General features: G+C 46.5%; 1 long non-coding RNA gene across 1 annotated transcript; it reads right to left on the bottom strand.

Moving 5' to 3' along the window:
• Positions 1-2,808: 2,808 nt before the first annotated feature.
• Positions 2,809-4,132, bottom strand: LOC136452239 (uncharacterized). The gene is made up of 3 exons (XR_010758785.1): positions 3,927-4,132; positions 3,252-3,398; positions 2,809-3,165 (listed from the first exon to the last, which is right to left on the bottom strand). It is a non-coding gene; the product is annotated as an uncharacterized lncRNA (long non-coding RNA).
• Between the last annotated feature and the right edge of the window lie 13,200 nt (positions 4,133-17,332).

Raw genomic sequence — 17,332 nt, 5'->3', positions numbered from 1 at the left:
TCTAAAGGAGGAACACATCCTTGGACTAACAAATGTTCAATATGAGAAAGATATGATATGTAAAGGATGCCAAGCCAAAAAGTAAGTAGGGGTACCACACCCACCAAAGAGCATCGTCACTACCTCAAGTCCATTGGAGCTCATCCACATGGATCTCTTTGGGCCGGTTGCCTACATTAGCATTGGCAGTAACAAATATGGTCTTGTTATTATTGATGATTATTCTTGCTTCACATTGGTGTTCTTCATGTATGATAAGGGTGAAGTGCAAGGGAAGGTGAAGACCTTCATTAGAAGAGCACAAAGAGAGTTCGGGCTACCTATCAAGAAGGTGCAAAGTGACAATGGCACCGAATTCCGCAACACCAACGTTGAAGAGTTTCTTGATGAGGAGGGCATCAAGCATGAATTCTAGGCTCCATATAACCCTCAACAAAATGGGGTGGTTGAGAGGAAGAACCGCACTCTCATTGTCATGGCAAGAACAATGCTTGATGAGTACAAGACTCCGAACAATTATTGGGCCGAAGCAATCAACACCGCTTGTCATGCTATTAAACACCTATATCTTCACAAGTACTACAAGAGGACTTCATATGAGCTCCTAATTGGTAACAAACCCAAGGTGTCATACTTTAGAGTATTTTGGTGCAAATGTTTCATTCTTAACAAGAAACCCCGAAGCTCTAAATTTGCACCTAAAATTGATGAAGGCTTTCTTCTTGGTTATGGTCCAAATGAGCACACCTATCGGGTTTTCAATCTTTCTACCGGAAGAAGTAAAATCATGGTAGATGTGGTGTTTGATGAATCTAATGGTTCTCAAGTGGAGCAAGTTGATCTAGATGTTGTAGGAAAAGAAGCGCCGCCTTGTGAAGCAAACAAGCAATTGGCCACATGTGATGTGAGACTAGTTGAAGCTACTAAAGAAGAAGATCCTCCACTCCAAGCTTCAACACCACTCCAAGGGCCTAACTGCTATCCCAGGTCCTATGAACATGTAGGATGTAGAGGCTACACGCTTGGATGTGGAGGCTCTGGGCCTAGAGGTTCTACGCCTGAGCACGGAGGCTCCGAGGTTTGGGGCAACCATCAACAAGAGGATGAATCAATTCATGACAATGAGCCTCAAGCTGATGATGGTGATGACAACCAACCCCTACACCAACCTTCAGATAGGCCATGTCATCGAAGAATACATCAAAGTGTACAACGGGATCATCCCATTGATAACATTCTTGGGAGCATAAGAAAGGGGGTAACAACTAGATCTCGTCTAGCAAATTTTTGCAAATTTTACTCGTTTGTTTCCTCCTTGGAGCCACTTAAGGTAGATGAAGCTCTTAAGGATCCAGATTGGGTGATGGCTATGCAAGAGGAGTTGAACAACTTTGAAAGAAATCAAGTGTGGGAATTGGTGGAAAGACCCAAGACAAATGTTATTGGCACCAAGTGGGTCTTTTGAAACAAGCAAGATGAACATGGTGTGGTGACAAGGAACAAAGCAAGATTGGTTGCTCAAGGTTTCACTCAAGTTGAAGGGCTAGGCTTTCAAGAGACATTTGCACCGGTGGCAAGGCTTGAAGCCATTCGAATGCTTCTAGCCTTTGCTGTCTATCATGATTTCAAGCTATATCAAATGGATGTGAAGAGTGCTTTTCTCAATGGTTCACTCTCCGAGCTAGTCTATGTGGAGGAACCATCAGGATTTGAAGATCCTAAGCATCCTCGTCATATCTACAAACTCCATAAGGCGCTCTCTCTCTCTCTCAAGCTCATTGTCTCCCTACTCCCTTGCTCAAGATCTCCGTGATTCCTTAAGAGATTTGGCTCTAGAGAGTGTGAGAAAGCTCAAGAAGATCCTTCTTCTCCGTTCTTGTGCACTTGGTAAAGCCCTAGGCGCTTGGTGTGTTCGTTACTCTTGGAGCTTGGCTCCTAGATGGCTAGCAGTCGCCTGGGAGTTTCCAATCCTTTGTGGCTGAGCACCGGGACGTTTGTATTACCCTTTGTGACTTAGTGGAACCCTTTAATCAATTGCCTTGGTGATTGGTTGGAGAAGAGGAACGAGTTGAAAGAGACTCCATAGCCTTTGTGGCTAACCTCAACAACGTGGACATAGACAAGCCTTTGTGGCGAGTTGAACCACAGGATAAATCCTTGTGTCTCTTGTGTTTGTGATTGTTGTTGCTATTACTTATGATTTGAATTGATTTTTAGGGTTTGTGTCTGATCTATGAGTTCCTAATCTTCTAGGTGCAATCAACCGATTGGATAGCTCAACAAACTCCCTAGGAAGACTGGTACCACACTTGATCTATTTTTCATTCGCTAAATTCTGCAGTAGATCGATTTCATACTCTGATCCCAGAGGTTCCACGCTTAGCTTTGGAACCTCCGCGTCCCAGAACCTCCATGCTCAGGCCCGTAGGTTTGTGTTTTGACTATTTTGTGAAGTTAATTAAATTTCAGAAGAAGGCCTATTCACCCCCTCTACTCCACTTGCTAGATCCTTTCAATAAGAGATCTCCAAGATGGCTTAAACAACCACTGAATCTAACTGAACTTTTCTGACGACTCAAACTGGACCACAAACTTCTAAAATTCATAACTGGAGTTATGCTTATCCAAAAATGATGATCTTTACCAATATAGAAAGCTTAGGACAACCTCTACAACTTTTGTTAAGACCGTATCTTCAAAATCGTTCATTTATATGGTCAAAACATATTACATATAAAATTGTACATATTCTCATCACCGAAAAATAGACATAAAAGAACGACCATATCTCCGAGGATACAAGGGCTATGAGGCTGACAGTTGGAGTCAAAAGAAATATATTGGAGTCATCTACAACTTTGTCAACAGTGGCAAAAATTATTGAGGCCACTAAGATGCCCTAAAAATTCGATGAACACAGACTGCACAACCTGACAGTTTTCAGAACATGGACGCGATTGATCGAGATTTACTCTCAATAAACACCCTCTAGACAAGCGATTTAATCCACAATCTTGACCAAAATTTGTGGATTAAGTTTAGCATCTTACCTAGGTCAACCGACAATGAACACGGTGACAATCCCCCAGCGATTCGCCTCTTTCTTCCTTCCTCTTCTCCACCTTGCGGCAATCCCCACCGCTATGACTCTCTTGCCATTCCAATCTACGCCAAACGTGGTATGGCCATCAAGGACAGTGAGGGGAAACAAGAGATTGAGACCAAAACGAAGAGATGGAAAGATCCCTAACCGGTTTAGGAAGAATGGAAACGATGTTGATAGCGATGCGACAACAATGGCAAGACCTTAAATCATCTCTTCGTCTCCTCCTTTCTCTTCTTCCTTTCTCAGTACTTGGACATATAGATAGATGCAAGTGGCGGCTAGGGTTGGGAGCCTCAGTTGGTAGGGAGAAGAAAAGGAAAAGCCACACGGTGAAGATGTATCGATCTTAGCCAGAACCGAAGGGACACAATATAGAAAAAAGTAAAAAAGACTTGGTCACGTGTAGAAGTCCTACAGCCAGGTGCGTTTGTTTTTTTTACTTTTTTTATTCCCCACTATTCCAACATCCAAAACTTGGTCATACACTCTCCAAATAATACATATGAGTAGTCAAACAAAAATGTTTCGTGGAGCTCTACACATTGGTAGTCTTATTTTATCCATCCGAGAAACAAACCAAAAAGTCAAAATTATGGCCTCTCTTTAAATCCAGTCAACCTTCGCTAAATATATTACTTAATCCATATTTATGTCACATATTCTCGAGTGTTACATTTTCCCCTCCTTTAGGGAATTCGTCCCAGAATTCTCTCATTCCATTAAAAAGAACGAGCTATCCAAATAAAAGGAGAACTCAAGTCGCAACGATGGCTATACGTAACAAAGGACTACTGTAGGAAAGGATCAATCGATATGTTACCTGTGATCACATCTCCATTGTTTCTGCCATCAACCGAAGGCACTGCATGTGCTCCTAGAATACTTGACAACGTGGAGGCTCCAGCGGCAAAACCAGTTGGTGTAGAATAGAATGGGATCATAGATGCTGAAGGATTAGCGGTTTGTGGCAGCCAATAAGCCCCAGACTGAGGTATAGGAATGTTTGGGGACGCCACCAGGGGTGCCACTAAGTACTGTTGCACATGAGGTGCAGGTAGGTATGGAGTGGTTGGTGCTGCCGCCAACATATGCATCTACCACTAGAAGATGAAGTGTGAATCACCTCCCAAGTGACCTTACCATTAGGATTTTTCCGACAAACTTACATCCTTATGATTTTGACCACACATAGAGCATTCCCGAGACCAAGTGTAATCCCTACGATGGTGCGGATCACCACAACGGAAACATACCATCCCCATGCCAGGCTTAGGAATGGCGCGGTACTGGGGAGTACTCTCTCCTGTAGTACGAGACTGCTTTGAACTCCCATGATATGGATGGTGGTGATGATACTTTTCCTTCTTATGGATTGGACCATTAGATTGGGCCTTGCTCTCTACATGATCTCTGGTAGATAACTTGCGAATCTCATTAGTGTATGTCTATTGCATCTCAACTCCCAAAGCTTGCTCCACTGTAGTACGAAAGTCAACTATGGAAAAAGCTCCCAACATGTGCCTGATGGAAGGTTTGAGACCCTGACAGAATTGTCTTGACTTCTCTGCATCATTATAAGCCACATGTGGAACAAAGCGCACTATCTGATTGAAACCCACTTCATACTCTGCTACAGTCTTCTTATCTTGCACATAGTTATGCAGGTCTATCTTCATCTTATCAAGAAAAGTCACTGGGTAGAACCTCCTCTCATACCGCCTTACAAAATCATGCCAAGACAATGGTCCATAAGAAGCTGGGTGTGCCGCTTGTATGCCTTTCCACCAAATTTGAGCCTCACCTTTCAGTAGCTGTGTACTAAAGTGAACACGGTCCTGGTAAACCACCTCAAATACCTCCATCTTGTCTTCAACATAAGTCAACCAATCCGCTGCATGGACAGGAGTACCACTACCATCATAAGTGTCAAGCTTCATACCCATCCACTTCATCAAAGATATCTCACTTGTAGGTAGAGGCAACACTGGAGCACCATGAGGAGTGGTTGGAACTCCACCACCAGTAGGAGGTGCACTAGTAGCAGGAACAGGACCAGTGGTTGGTGCACCCTGCCTCAAATTTCTCAACTCATCCTGCATTGCTTGCATCATGGCTAGCAATTGTGCCTAGCTACCATTAGCTTGAGGACCCAACTGAGGAACAGGAGGAGCATTCTCCCCCTCGTCCACCCACAACCACGACTACACGTAGAAACAGGCATAGCTACAACCATGATAAACACAAACAGACAAGCACATCAAATTTAAGCAATTTATAGCCTAAAAACAATTATAAACAAGTAACAACAAAATATAAGCAAAGATAAGCAAATTCAAACCCAACCTATATGTGCAAGTGTGTCAAATTAATTCCTTATTGTTTTCGAGAATCTAAAACCTGCTTTGGTACCAACTGTAACACCCCAGGTGCCACAAAAGCCCAAGATGTCACTAACTGTCCCTTCCCTCATGCCTGAGTATAAAACTCAGCAACAAAAAACCAACATCAAAGTAAAGCGGGAAAGCGACAACAAGAACAAAACTATAATTAAGTAAAGCTTCAACTTAAACATTTTTATTAAACCATGAAGGATCACCATGAAGTTAACTAAGTTTATTACAGCAAGCCAAGAGTGACATTATTTTATCTAAATGTGGGTGAAATAGTGAAGCTATGCCACTAATCCCATCCATTCAAGCATGCATCCAATCAACAAGCACCTGAAAAGATAAAGGGGTGAGAATAAATCTCAGCAAGCAAACTGCCTGATTATGCCATTCAAACTACGAGTTAATTAAGCATCGATTTAAATGTGGAAGATATGATAGTATAAAAATTAATAATTCATTGCCAAATTATTTATCTAACGACATCAGCATAAAGAAGTAGACAACATCATGATAGTCAATAAATTAACCACCTCTTGAAATGAAAAAAAACTCATCATATCCACAACTTCAACTGCAAGTAATCCTTAGAGTGCAGATGCAATGCATATGCATGTCCACTGCCTTCGTACCCAACAAGGTATGAAGCTGCATAGTACCCCTCCTCGGGCAACATATGATGCTATACTGGTACGGTCGTGGCCAGCAAGCGGCGACATCCACGAATGTTGTGCAATACAATATGATGCAATGACATGATGTGTCAGGTTCATAAACCTAGGGTCCCTCATAGGACCGGCTTAACAAAAAATGGCTTAGCCCAGCAGGCAAAATTACGAACTGACACGCAACTCCTAGGCTGGTCCCAAAAAACCTAAACGATAGGCCAGAAGGGCGATCCAAATCTCCAACCAGAAGACCTGGCCGAGGAGGAACGACGCCCGCTTCCGACTCCGGCCCGTCTCTCTCGACTGGAAGAAGAACAACAGCTCGCTTCCGACTCCAGCTCGCCTCCGGATGGTCTCTCTGACCAGAAGGCCTGGCCAAAACACCACTTCTGACTCCGACCCGCTTCTCCGATCGGGAATGCGCCGAACCCCTACTTATAGCTCCACTCCAATTGGCACAAACAGAGCCGACTGGGACCAACCGACCTGGAACGCCCGCTTGGTAAGGACCAGGGAATGGACAGAGAAAGTAAGACAGGGCACTCAAGTCAACTGCAATACCAAGGACCGTATCCCTGTATACCTGTGGGACAGTACCAATAGGGCATGTCAGAAGGGTATCCTACAACCTTCCTGACATATCAGAACCCAAGCAGTGTTGTGGGCGCCGGCATTTACCATACAAGGCGAACATGGTAAAACCCCTACATGCCTCTAAGCATCAACAGTATGGTAGGCACCAACGTCTGCCATATCAGAAGAAGACGACGCAACCTCCTACGTGCATATGACATTAATAGTGTTATGGGAGCCTACAATCATCTTGTACCTGATGGCGTGGGCAACAAGACTTAGCATACGTACATTGTCCCTCTCTCACTTGTAAGGCCATCCCCTTTATCTATAAAAGGGGATGCGCTCTCTCCCAAAAGGGAGATTGATTAGTTCACCAACACACAACTGTAGAACCACTAGGTTCAAACCTCGAGCGCATGCTCAAACACTTAGCACATAGCGGAGCTCCCGTCACTCTCGGCCCTTTAGACCAGAGTCCGACTGGACCTCTTCTACCCCCATCTTTCTCCCTTCCGTTTGTAACCCTACAGCAAACTTTGAGCACCTGGGCTTAGGAATAAAGTCACCGACCGACTCAAACTGGACGTAGGGCACGTTGCCTGAACCAGTATAAACCCTATGTCATTGAGTGCTAGGCCACCTCTAATCACAATGTACAGCAAAACTATGTGTTGGTCACTTTCTGCACCGACAGTTGGCGCCGTCCGTGGCGAAGACATTGTATGTTCACACTTTTTGGTCATTGGATGGCCCACTTTTTTGCCACCTTCGCCATGGCGGGCTCAGGCGATATGACTCACTTCGGCTCATTGGAGTAATATACATGCTGCCGTGAGTAATATACATACTGTTATTTACTCGCTATTTATTATCTTTCGCCGATTATCTAGAGGGCACCGTATTGTCCGCACCGCAAACACCATATGACCGGTTCCCCTATGGCCTCGCGCCCCCCACGGACGCAGTACACTCGGGGGCTCTGAAGGATGCTGGCACCGCCCCCTCTCACATCCAAATTCATGGGAATGGTGAGCTATGCTCCCACCACTTTCCATGAACTCCTGGTTGATGAGGTTGAGAGCGACAGCTCCAGCATCAGCGATGTGGCACCTAGCCACCGTCCGTCCTAGGAGTGTGCTATGGCGGACACTCTAGGACAACCACTGGTGGTAGCACAGTCTTTATAGACTCACACCCCTCTAGACCCGTATGCGGGGGCCCTCGCACTTGCACAAGAGCACGCTGAGGAGCTACAACAACGGTGGCAGAACTAGCCATCGCCTACGCCGACGTGCTCGGTGCAGCACGTTGCGTCCCATGTGGATGACCCGACGAGCGGCGGCTGGGGTCGTGCCCGCCAGGTCCAGCGTGACATCATGAATGAGGGGAGCGACCCCCCATAGTTCGCTCGGGCTAGCCAGAACATCGCCGCTGTGGCAATGCTTATGCGCGGCGTTCCTGGGCCCGTTGACCCCTAGGAGTGTGTGATCTACCGGAACCTTCAGGTGCTAGTGGAAGCCGCCGCTGTTCAACAGGTAGAAAGCTCTGCATCATGACTCTAACTCACGCCCTCTCTCCCCACTAGGGGAGTGGGGACGCACCAGATGGATTACTCCATCCGCTCACCACTATAGCCGCCAAGCGCGGCTCAGGAGGCTGTGGCTGTGTTGTTGTCCGACTTGGCGCCTGCTCCACACCGACCGTCGGTACATGAACAGCTTGGTCCGCACCAAGACGCTCATAGCATCATCAACAACCGGCATCAGGCCTGATATGATGATGACATCCTTTGGGCGACAGCGAGGGTAGGCGACATGGGCCTCAACCAGACCATCGAGGGGAGCAGTGAAATGCGCCCTAGGCATGGTCGCCGGCCAGAGGACTGGTGTCCTAGCATGGATGGCCCAGAACCATGGGCCTTTGGATGGCGTGTCCAAAGAGCATCATTCCCACAGCGCTTCCGACTGCCCACCAACACCGCCAAGTACACCAGGGAGATGAACCCTGGTATTTGGCTCAAAGATTTTTGGCTCGCCTATCGAGCTAGAGGGGTGGATAGAGTTGCAGCTACTGACCCCGGACGTCACCCACGAGTACTGGACAATGTACTTCGACTGGTCCATAATGGCACCCGACTCAGGGGCTGGAGTGGTTCTGATCTCCCTAGACAGAAGTAGGTTCCACTATGCCATCCACCTCCATTTCTTGGCCTCAAACAACACCATGGAATATGAGACCCTCATCAATGGGTTGCGCATCACCATCGAGCTCGGCGCTACATGACTCTACGTTCGTGGTGACTCAGAGTTGGTCGTTGACCAAGTCATGAAGGAGTCCTCCTGCAAAAGCCCCCTCATGGCAGCATACTGCCAAGAGGTGCACAAGCTTGAGAACAAATTCTAGGGGATCAAGCTGCATAACGTCCCCCAAAAGGACAACGATGGCCGCTAGGCGAGATCTATCTCTGAGCGGGATCTTCATCAACGATCTCCACGAGCTATCTGCACGTGTCTGGGAAGGTCTGATCTAGACACACCCCAATGCCAAGCCAGCGCTCAAGGGCTCCAACCCTAGTGCCTCCATGATGACGTCACCCGCTGACATCAGCCGTATTTTGCTCAATCAAACTGACTGGCGAGCGCTGCTACTCGCCTACCTCCTCGAGGAGGTTCACCCGCCCGAAAGGACTGAAGCCTAATGGATCACTTGATGTGTCAAGACCTTCATCACGCTCGGTGACAAACTCTATAAATGGAGTCCATCGAGGGTGCTCATGAAGTGCATCCCTACCAACCAGGGTGAAAGGATCAAGATGCCTAAGGGGGGGGTGGTGAATTGGGCTAATTCTAAATTTTCTTGCAATAATCAAATCCTACGGATAGCCCAATTAACCCCTTGTGCTTAGAAAAGTGTTTCTATCAAACAAATGCATAAAGGACTTGCAACCTATGTTCCAAACTTACTCTAGCATGGCAATTCTATGAATGTAAAGACAAGTATTGAATTGCTCAAAGTAAATACTCAAAGTAAATGCTCAAACTAAAGAGAGAGAGAGGAACGCGGCGATGTTTTGCCAAGGTATCGGAGAGTCGCCACTCCCCACTAGTCCTCGTTGGAGCACCTGCGCAAGGGTGTAGCTCCCCCTTGATCTGCGCAAGGATCAAGTGCTCTCTACAGGTTGATTCTTCGACACTCTATCACGGCGAATCACCCAAAGCCGCTCACAACTTGAGTTAGGTCACCCACAAGCTGCGCCGGGTGATCACCAAGCTCCCAATCACCACCAAGCTATCTAGGTGATGGTGATCACCAAGAGTAACAAGCACGAACTCTCACTTGACCACACGAAGCCTAATGAGAAGATGGATGCACACTTGACTACTCTTGATTCACTAATGAGGCTACTCTCTTGGATTCTCAAATCTCAATCACCTCACTAGGACCTTGCTCTTCTTGGCACTCACAAACGTGTTTCTCAGCTGTTGGAATAAGCAAAAGTGACTCCACACACGAGTGGAGCTTCTATTTATAAGGCAGCCTAAAAAAAGAACCGTTATGAGCTTCTACGGGGTGACCGAACGCTCCGGTCAGTTCAACCCGTGAACCTAGTAAAAATGTATTGACCAGACGCTGGTAGGGTCCGATCACCACTGACCAGACACGTCCGGTCGCATTAAACCCTAACTAGAACCTTACTAGACTCGACTGGACACTGCCTTTCAGCGTCCGGTCACTTGACCTCTTCAGCATCCGGTCGCACCGAACGTAGACTGCTCATCAAATGAACTAACCGAACCCTGTGGCCAGCGTCTGGTCACATCGGGGCCAGCGTCCGGTCAGCATTTGATCCTCCATTCACTTCCAACTCTCGATCATATGTGAATGAAGTTTGCTCCAAAGGATCTTAGGCATTCGTAGGAGCTACCTAGAGCTAGTTTTAACAAGTGTGCACCACACCTAACTCACTAGACTCAACTAGGTCAAGCTACCCGTCCATACCCCCCTTAATAGTATGGCCAAAGGAAAAACAAAGTCCTAAACTACTCTAAGTGTCTCTCCAACTCCAATCGACACTTAGAACTAGTCATCCTTAACCTTGTCAGTCCATCCTTTGAAAACTGAAACGATTTCCATCGTAGGGGCATGACAACTTTGATTGCCCAATCAATCTCCATTACCATGACCTAACTTAATTGCCTCTACAAAACACACGTTAGTCATAGTAATCTTGTATTATCATTAATCACCGAAACCCAACTAGGGGCCTAGATGCTTTCAATCTCCCCCTTTTTGGTGATTGAGGACAATACCACCTCGAGTATGTGAAAGAGTGAGGTTTTTGATGGGCTTGGTTCATATAAGCTTTTGTCGATAAGAACAAAAGAGTTAGTCAAGCTTATATGACCCAAGCCAACACAATGTACTCAAAGGATATGAATTAAGCATGAGTACGAGTAACAAAGCTCATTTGCATCGGAGTATAAATGCGGAAGCAAAGTCAAATGAGCATAACACAAGTGATATGACATATAAATAATGTAAAGTAGCAAGCACACATGTCATATATCACAATCACGTAGATAGCACTATCACATAGATATAATAATATGCATGAAAGTAACACACAAATGCATAATAATAATAGTGTATCACACAGATAAAACTCCAAATGTATATAATAAGCTAATACTAGATAACTAGCTCCCCCTAAAACTCGCTCCCCCTGAGTCTACATACTCGAACCCTCTCCCCCTTTGGTGTCAAACACCAAAACCTAAGGGTCGATTGGTGGGGCTGCAGTGGACGAGCCGGGCGCTGAAGTACGTGGAGCAAGGTGAAACTGGGCACCATCATCATCTGACCCTAAGCTCTGAACTGACTAACCCTCTAAAGCAGGAAGTGTCGCTGAAGTGGTCTAGGGTCTAAGCTAGGGTAGGTGCTGCCTATGAAGCTGCTAGTACGTCTATCAGTAGGATCTGACGAGGCGAATAGACGAGGGGAGCCTCTGAGTAGTCACTATGACTAGGGCTGCTAGTAGAAGGACCGATAGTATGCATATGTGGTGGTGTAGGCATGCCGGTCAACTCGCTGAAGGATGCTCTAAGACTCCTAGAGACTGACTGTGTCAGGCACAAAAAGCTGAGGGTGACTGCTCTGGTGAGAAGCCCATGTGATATGGAGTGAACTGCAGGGGCAACCTACTAGGTGAGGACAACCACTTGGGACACCTAAACTATAGGTGAAGCAAATGGAGCTAGAGGCTATCCCTGACTCTGAAGCCCACTGGGATATACAGCTGGAGTCATCGAAGTGGTGGCAGGCTGAGCAAGCTAGGGCATAGGCTATGGCAGTGGGGCCCCAAGTGCTGTCACTACATGCTGCATAAATCCCATAAGCTGCTGCTGCATGAGTAACTACTGGTGATGCATCTGCTGCTGCTATTGTTGGAGAAGCTGCTGCTGCCTCTAGAACTCGTCCTGACGAGCCTGGAACTATGCGAAGTTGGTAGCAGTCTCCTGTGCCTGTCATGCCTGATCTTGCTGCATCCACTCAAGAATGGCAATCAATGCGAGGGTCCAGTCTGCTGATGCTAGGTGGAGCTAAGCTGGAACTGCCAGCCTCTACATCATGTCTACGTGGAGGCATATGAGGAATCGGCAGATAGTCATCATCCAAACTATCACTGGATTCGGTCATCCCCTGCTGTGCCTCAAGCTGCTCCTCCTCTATAGCGGCTATACCTCTAATGATCTCATCCTGCTGAGCTGCAGACTCTGGAATATCTAGACGACAACTTGGCTAAGCGGGTGCCTATGGAGTGCTGTGCCTGATCCTCTATGCCATGTTATATGCGGGAAACTCTATGGTGGCACCCTTGTACTCTGCAACCATCTTAGGGGTCCTGACCTGCATAGACTTAAGTATCAAGAATGTGACCCAATGTGCATAAGGAAGTTGTTTGCGACCCTTGAAGCCCTTAGCAATAGTATCCTCCATCTCTGATAGAAGGAGGTCCCAAATGTCAAACACGGTCTACTGCATTAGGGCATTAAGGAGCTAGAGCTGTAGGCAAGTCAGACCCTCTCTGTTACCTAACCTAGGAAGTAGTGTCCTCCTGATAATAGCCTCTAGTACTCGAGCGGTAGGAGTTAGGTCACTGGGGTTCCTGCTCGACCCCTCACCAAAGAGCACCTTGAAGCAATGTCGCACTAGATCTGTAGGGGGCACCAACCCTCCATGAGGACTTTGGGAGGCTCCTGCTGTCCATAACACACCTCATGCAATTTGACAAGCTGATCATGTAGCCTCAGTATCTCCTGGGCCCTAAAACTCATCACCCTATAATATCTGCTGTTGAATGCAAAGTGAATGAAGTTGTGATGCGGATCAACGTAGAGTGAAGCATAAAACTGCCAAACCCAAGATGGTATATATACTCCTGTCCAGCCAATCAGATCTACGAGCCCCAGCAAATATGACAAGTAGGGGCAGATGTGCTCTCCAGCTGCTGCCACAATAGACTCTAAACTACAGACTCTCTGAGATCTGAACACTACCCCACTGTTGAGATATGCGTTGTAGAAATCCTCCTGCAGTGGCATGTAAAAACCCTCGGCTGCTCTCTCATCCCTCCTCAGAGGAAACCACACATCGAACTCAACAAACCTTAGCTGGCAAACCTGTCTGGCTATGGCAGCCCTCAAGTCAAGGTGTACCACTGGAGGCGGACCCTGTGGTCTAGGCAGTGGGCGTGAACCCCTACGCTATGTAGCTGGCCTTAGTGGAACTGTAGCACTAGTACGACTAGAGCGGCATAGCTAGGGTGCCGGCTCGGTCTCCTTGGCTTGCTGGCCCTCTAGAGTGTCCTGAGTTGGCTGGGGCTCTACTAGTGGGGGCTGTTGCTGTGGCTCCTGCTAGGACCCCCCCTGACGCTGAGGCTCCTCAATAGCTAGACGATGACCTGCCATCATGATAGTCCTAGGTGGACTACCATGAAGTCGCTCAATCTCCCTCAGTCTACCCTGAGCATCGGGTGCCAGCTGATCTGCTATGACAACTCTATTGTGGGCACCACCTCTCTCAGCATGCTCTATGGCCTCAGTGACTATAGCTGCTCTCGCTATCTCTATGTTGGGGTACTTGCGCTTCTTGGATGTCACCTGCTTTGTTGCTTTGCCTTTCGGTCCTACAGGCTGGCGAGGCGGGGGCCTCCGATCATCATCACCCGGACCACCACCAACGTTCTTGGTGTGAGCCATCTGATCTAACAAGAGGATGAACTACCACTGATGAAGATCAACTGTCAAACTGACACTCCCGAGGCTTGGCCTCGATCCATACTTGCGAGCTTGGCTTCGAGTTGACTGCCAACTGCCATAAGAACCTCAACGGCACTGACTCACTGCACGATAGAATAAATGGATATACAAATAAATACAATATATCTAATAGATGCGAAAGACCTAGGAAGCAAGCAATGTAGGTGCGAAATTGAGACGATGGGCAAGCTACCTGATGATCAGCGATCCGGAGAAAGAAAAGATGTCACGCGGGGGAAACCTCAGAACCTGCTGGATCTAGGGTTGCGAAGAACGGTGAATGAATTGACTGCCCTGGATGATTTGAAATTAGTGCTTGCAATTTGGTCTAGGTTACAGGCGAATGAAATTGAGAGCACTGATTTGGCCTTACCAAAGAGGAGGAAGGGCTAGGGCACGCCAGCTGGATGGTGCTCTGTGGAAGGGGAGCCGACAACGGTGCTGAGTCATGGGAGGCGCATGGGTCAGGCTTGAGCGCGCAAGGAGGCTCACTGGCGGACGGAGCTGGGCGCACGGTCGTGGGAGACAGGAGGCTCGTGGCTGCGGTGGACTGGTGGCATGTGGAGCAGGATGGCGGCATTGGCGCGGGAGAGCTACGGTGGCGATAAGGGCTCAGGCAAAGCGACTATGGCGATTAGGGTTAGGCGCTGCTGGCTGAGATCGAAGATACGGACGGTTAAAAGGAGACCCCACGTGTAACGGAGAAGGAAATAGGGAAAGAGTTCAGAAACCGCATGTTCTCCATTGACCGGACGCTCCAGTGGTAGCGATCGGACGCTACCACCCAGCGTCCGGTTGATTCTAGAGAGGTCCAATTCCTCTAGAATCATGACCGGATGCGTCTGGTGGTCCATGACCGGACGCAGGCAGGGTCTGGTCAACTCAGCCTGATTCCCCTTCAAACGACTGGATGCTGGATCCCTTCCTGACTGGACGCACAAACGCAGCGTCCGGTCACTCCTTCAGCAGTAGTTCACCTCCTGTGAACTGATCGGACGCTGGATAGCAGCGTCTGGTGTAGCGTTCGGTGCACCTTTTCCAGCAAATCTTCAACATTCCTTCGCGCTGCCTGTTCCCAATCAAGTCCCAACTTGAATAAGATCCAAATAAACACCAATTGGGACTGATGTGAGTGACCTCTCTCAAACCCTCATATTTTTCAAAATATTTTGCCTTAGGCTATAATTCTTTTTAAAAAATAGGCAATAAGAGGGCAAATGGAACAAAATGACAAAACAACATCCATGTATATGCAATACTATGTAAGTAAATCTAGTTGCTTCTCAAGTTTGATCCAAGGTTAAGCTTCTTCACACGCTTTTCGGCGGTTATCTTAACCATGTTAGACAAGCCCTATATGCATTGCCAAAAATTAAACATGTTGTATATTACAATGAATGCAAAGGACAACACAAGCTCAATTTTTAGTGAAGTTGCTAAAGTCAAGTACATTGAGCTCATTCTGCAATCTACAAAATGTAGCCTCATCTAGCGGTTTAAATATCCGCTAATTGATCTTCGGTTCTTACACCTTCTAGTGATATATCATTTTTAGCAACATGATCTCTTAGAAAGTGATGGCAAATATCTATGTGCTTGGTGTGAGAGTATTGAACCGGATTATTTGCAAGTTTTACCGCACTTTCATTATCGCACAAAAGAGGTACTTTTTCTAGAACTACACCATAGTCTAGCAAAGTTTGTTTCATGTATAAAATTTGTGCACAACAAGCACCCGCGGCAATGTATTCCGCTTCGGTGGTGGACAAAGCCACACTATTTTGTTTCTTGGAGGACCAAGACACAAGTGATCTACCAAGCAAATGGCACCCTCCGGATGTGCTTTTTCTATCAACTTTGCATCTGGCGTAATCCGAATTGGAATAGCCAATTAATTCAAATATAGCTCCTTTGGGATACCAAAGACCAATGCTTGGTGTGTGCTTAAGATACCTAAGGATTTTTTACAGCAATTAAATGTGTTTCCTTAGGACTAGCTTGAAATCTAGCACACATACACACACTAAACATGATGTTAGGCCTAGATGCGGTTAAATATAACAAGCTACCAATCATAGAACGGTAGAGAGTTTGATCAACCGGGTTACCTCCCTTATCTAGATCGAGATGTCCATTGGTAGGCATTGGTGTCTTGATTAGATTACATTCATCCATCTTGAATCTCTTGAGAAGATCTTTTGTGTATTTCTCTTGAGAGATGAAGATGCCTTCTTTCATTTGCTTGGCTTGAAAACTAAGAAAGAATGTAAGCTCACCAATCATGGACATCTCGAACTCCTTCGACATCAATTCACCAAATTCTTTGCATGAGTCTTCATTTGATGATCCAAAGATGATATCATCAACATATACTTGACAAATGAAGATATGCCCATCAAGCTTCTTGATGAATAGTGTGGTGTCGACCTTCCCAATAGGTGAAGCCCTTCTTAATGAGGAAGTCCCGAAGGCGCTCATACCAAGCTCTTGGGGCTTGCTTAAGCCCATATAGTGCCTTGGACAACCTATAAACATGATTAGGATATCTAGGGTCTTCAAACCCGGGAGGTTGATCAACATAGACTAGTTCATTAATAAAGCCATTTAAAAATGCACTTTTCACATCCATTTGATATAGTTTCATTTCATGATGTGATGCATATGCAAGAAGGATACGGATGGCTTCTAATCTTGCAACCGGCGCAAAGGTCTCTCCAAAATCCAAACCTTCAACTTAAGAGAACCCCTTTGCAACTAGTCTTGCCTTGTTCCTCACAACAACACCTTGATCATCTTGCTTGTTGTGAAACACCCACTTTGTTCCAATGACTCTTGCACCTTTTGGTCGCTCTTCAAGAGTCCAAACTTCATTGCGAGTGAAGTTATTCAACTCTTCATGCATGGCATTGATCCAATTCGGATCTTTAAGAGCTTCTTCTACCTTGGTAGGCTCATAGCAAGAGACAAAAGAGTGATGAGCAATAAATGAAGTAAGTTTTTGTGATCGAGTCATTACACCCTTTGATGTACTCCCTATGATGAGATCTTGTGGATGATCTTGTAGGAGAGGTGTATTTCTTCTATTGACCACTTGGGGAGGAGGTTGTGGAGCATCAACATCTTGTGCTTGAACCACCATTTGCTCATGGGAGATATGAGTATCTTCATTTTCTACTCTCCCATCTTTTTCACCATCTTGTGGCACACTTGATGAAGAGGGTTAATCAATGACTTGTACATCATCTTCATCATCTTTTGGCTTGATGTCTCCCACCA

This window comes from Miscanthus floridulus, chromosome 5 (genome assembly GCF_019320115.1).
Source record: "Miscanthus floridulus cultivar M001 chromosome 5, ASM1932011v1, whole genome shotgun sequence".
Classification (NCBI taxonomy): Eukaryota; Viridiplantae; Streptophyta; class Magnoliopsida; order Poales; family Poaceae; genus Miscanthus; species Miscanthus floridulus.
The sequence above is the reverse complement of the archived record's forward strand: the minus strand, read 5'-3'. Positions and strand labels throughout refer to the sequence as shown.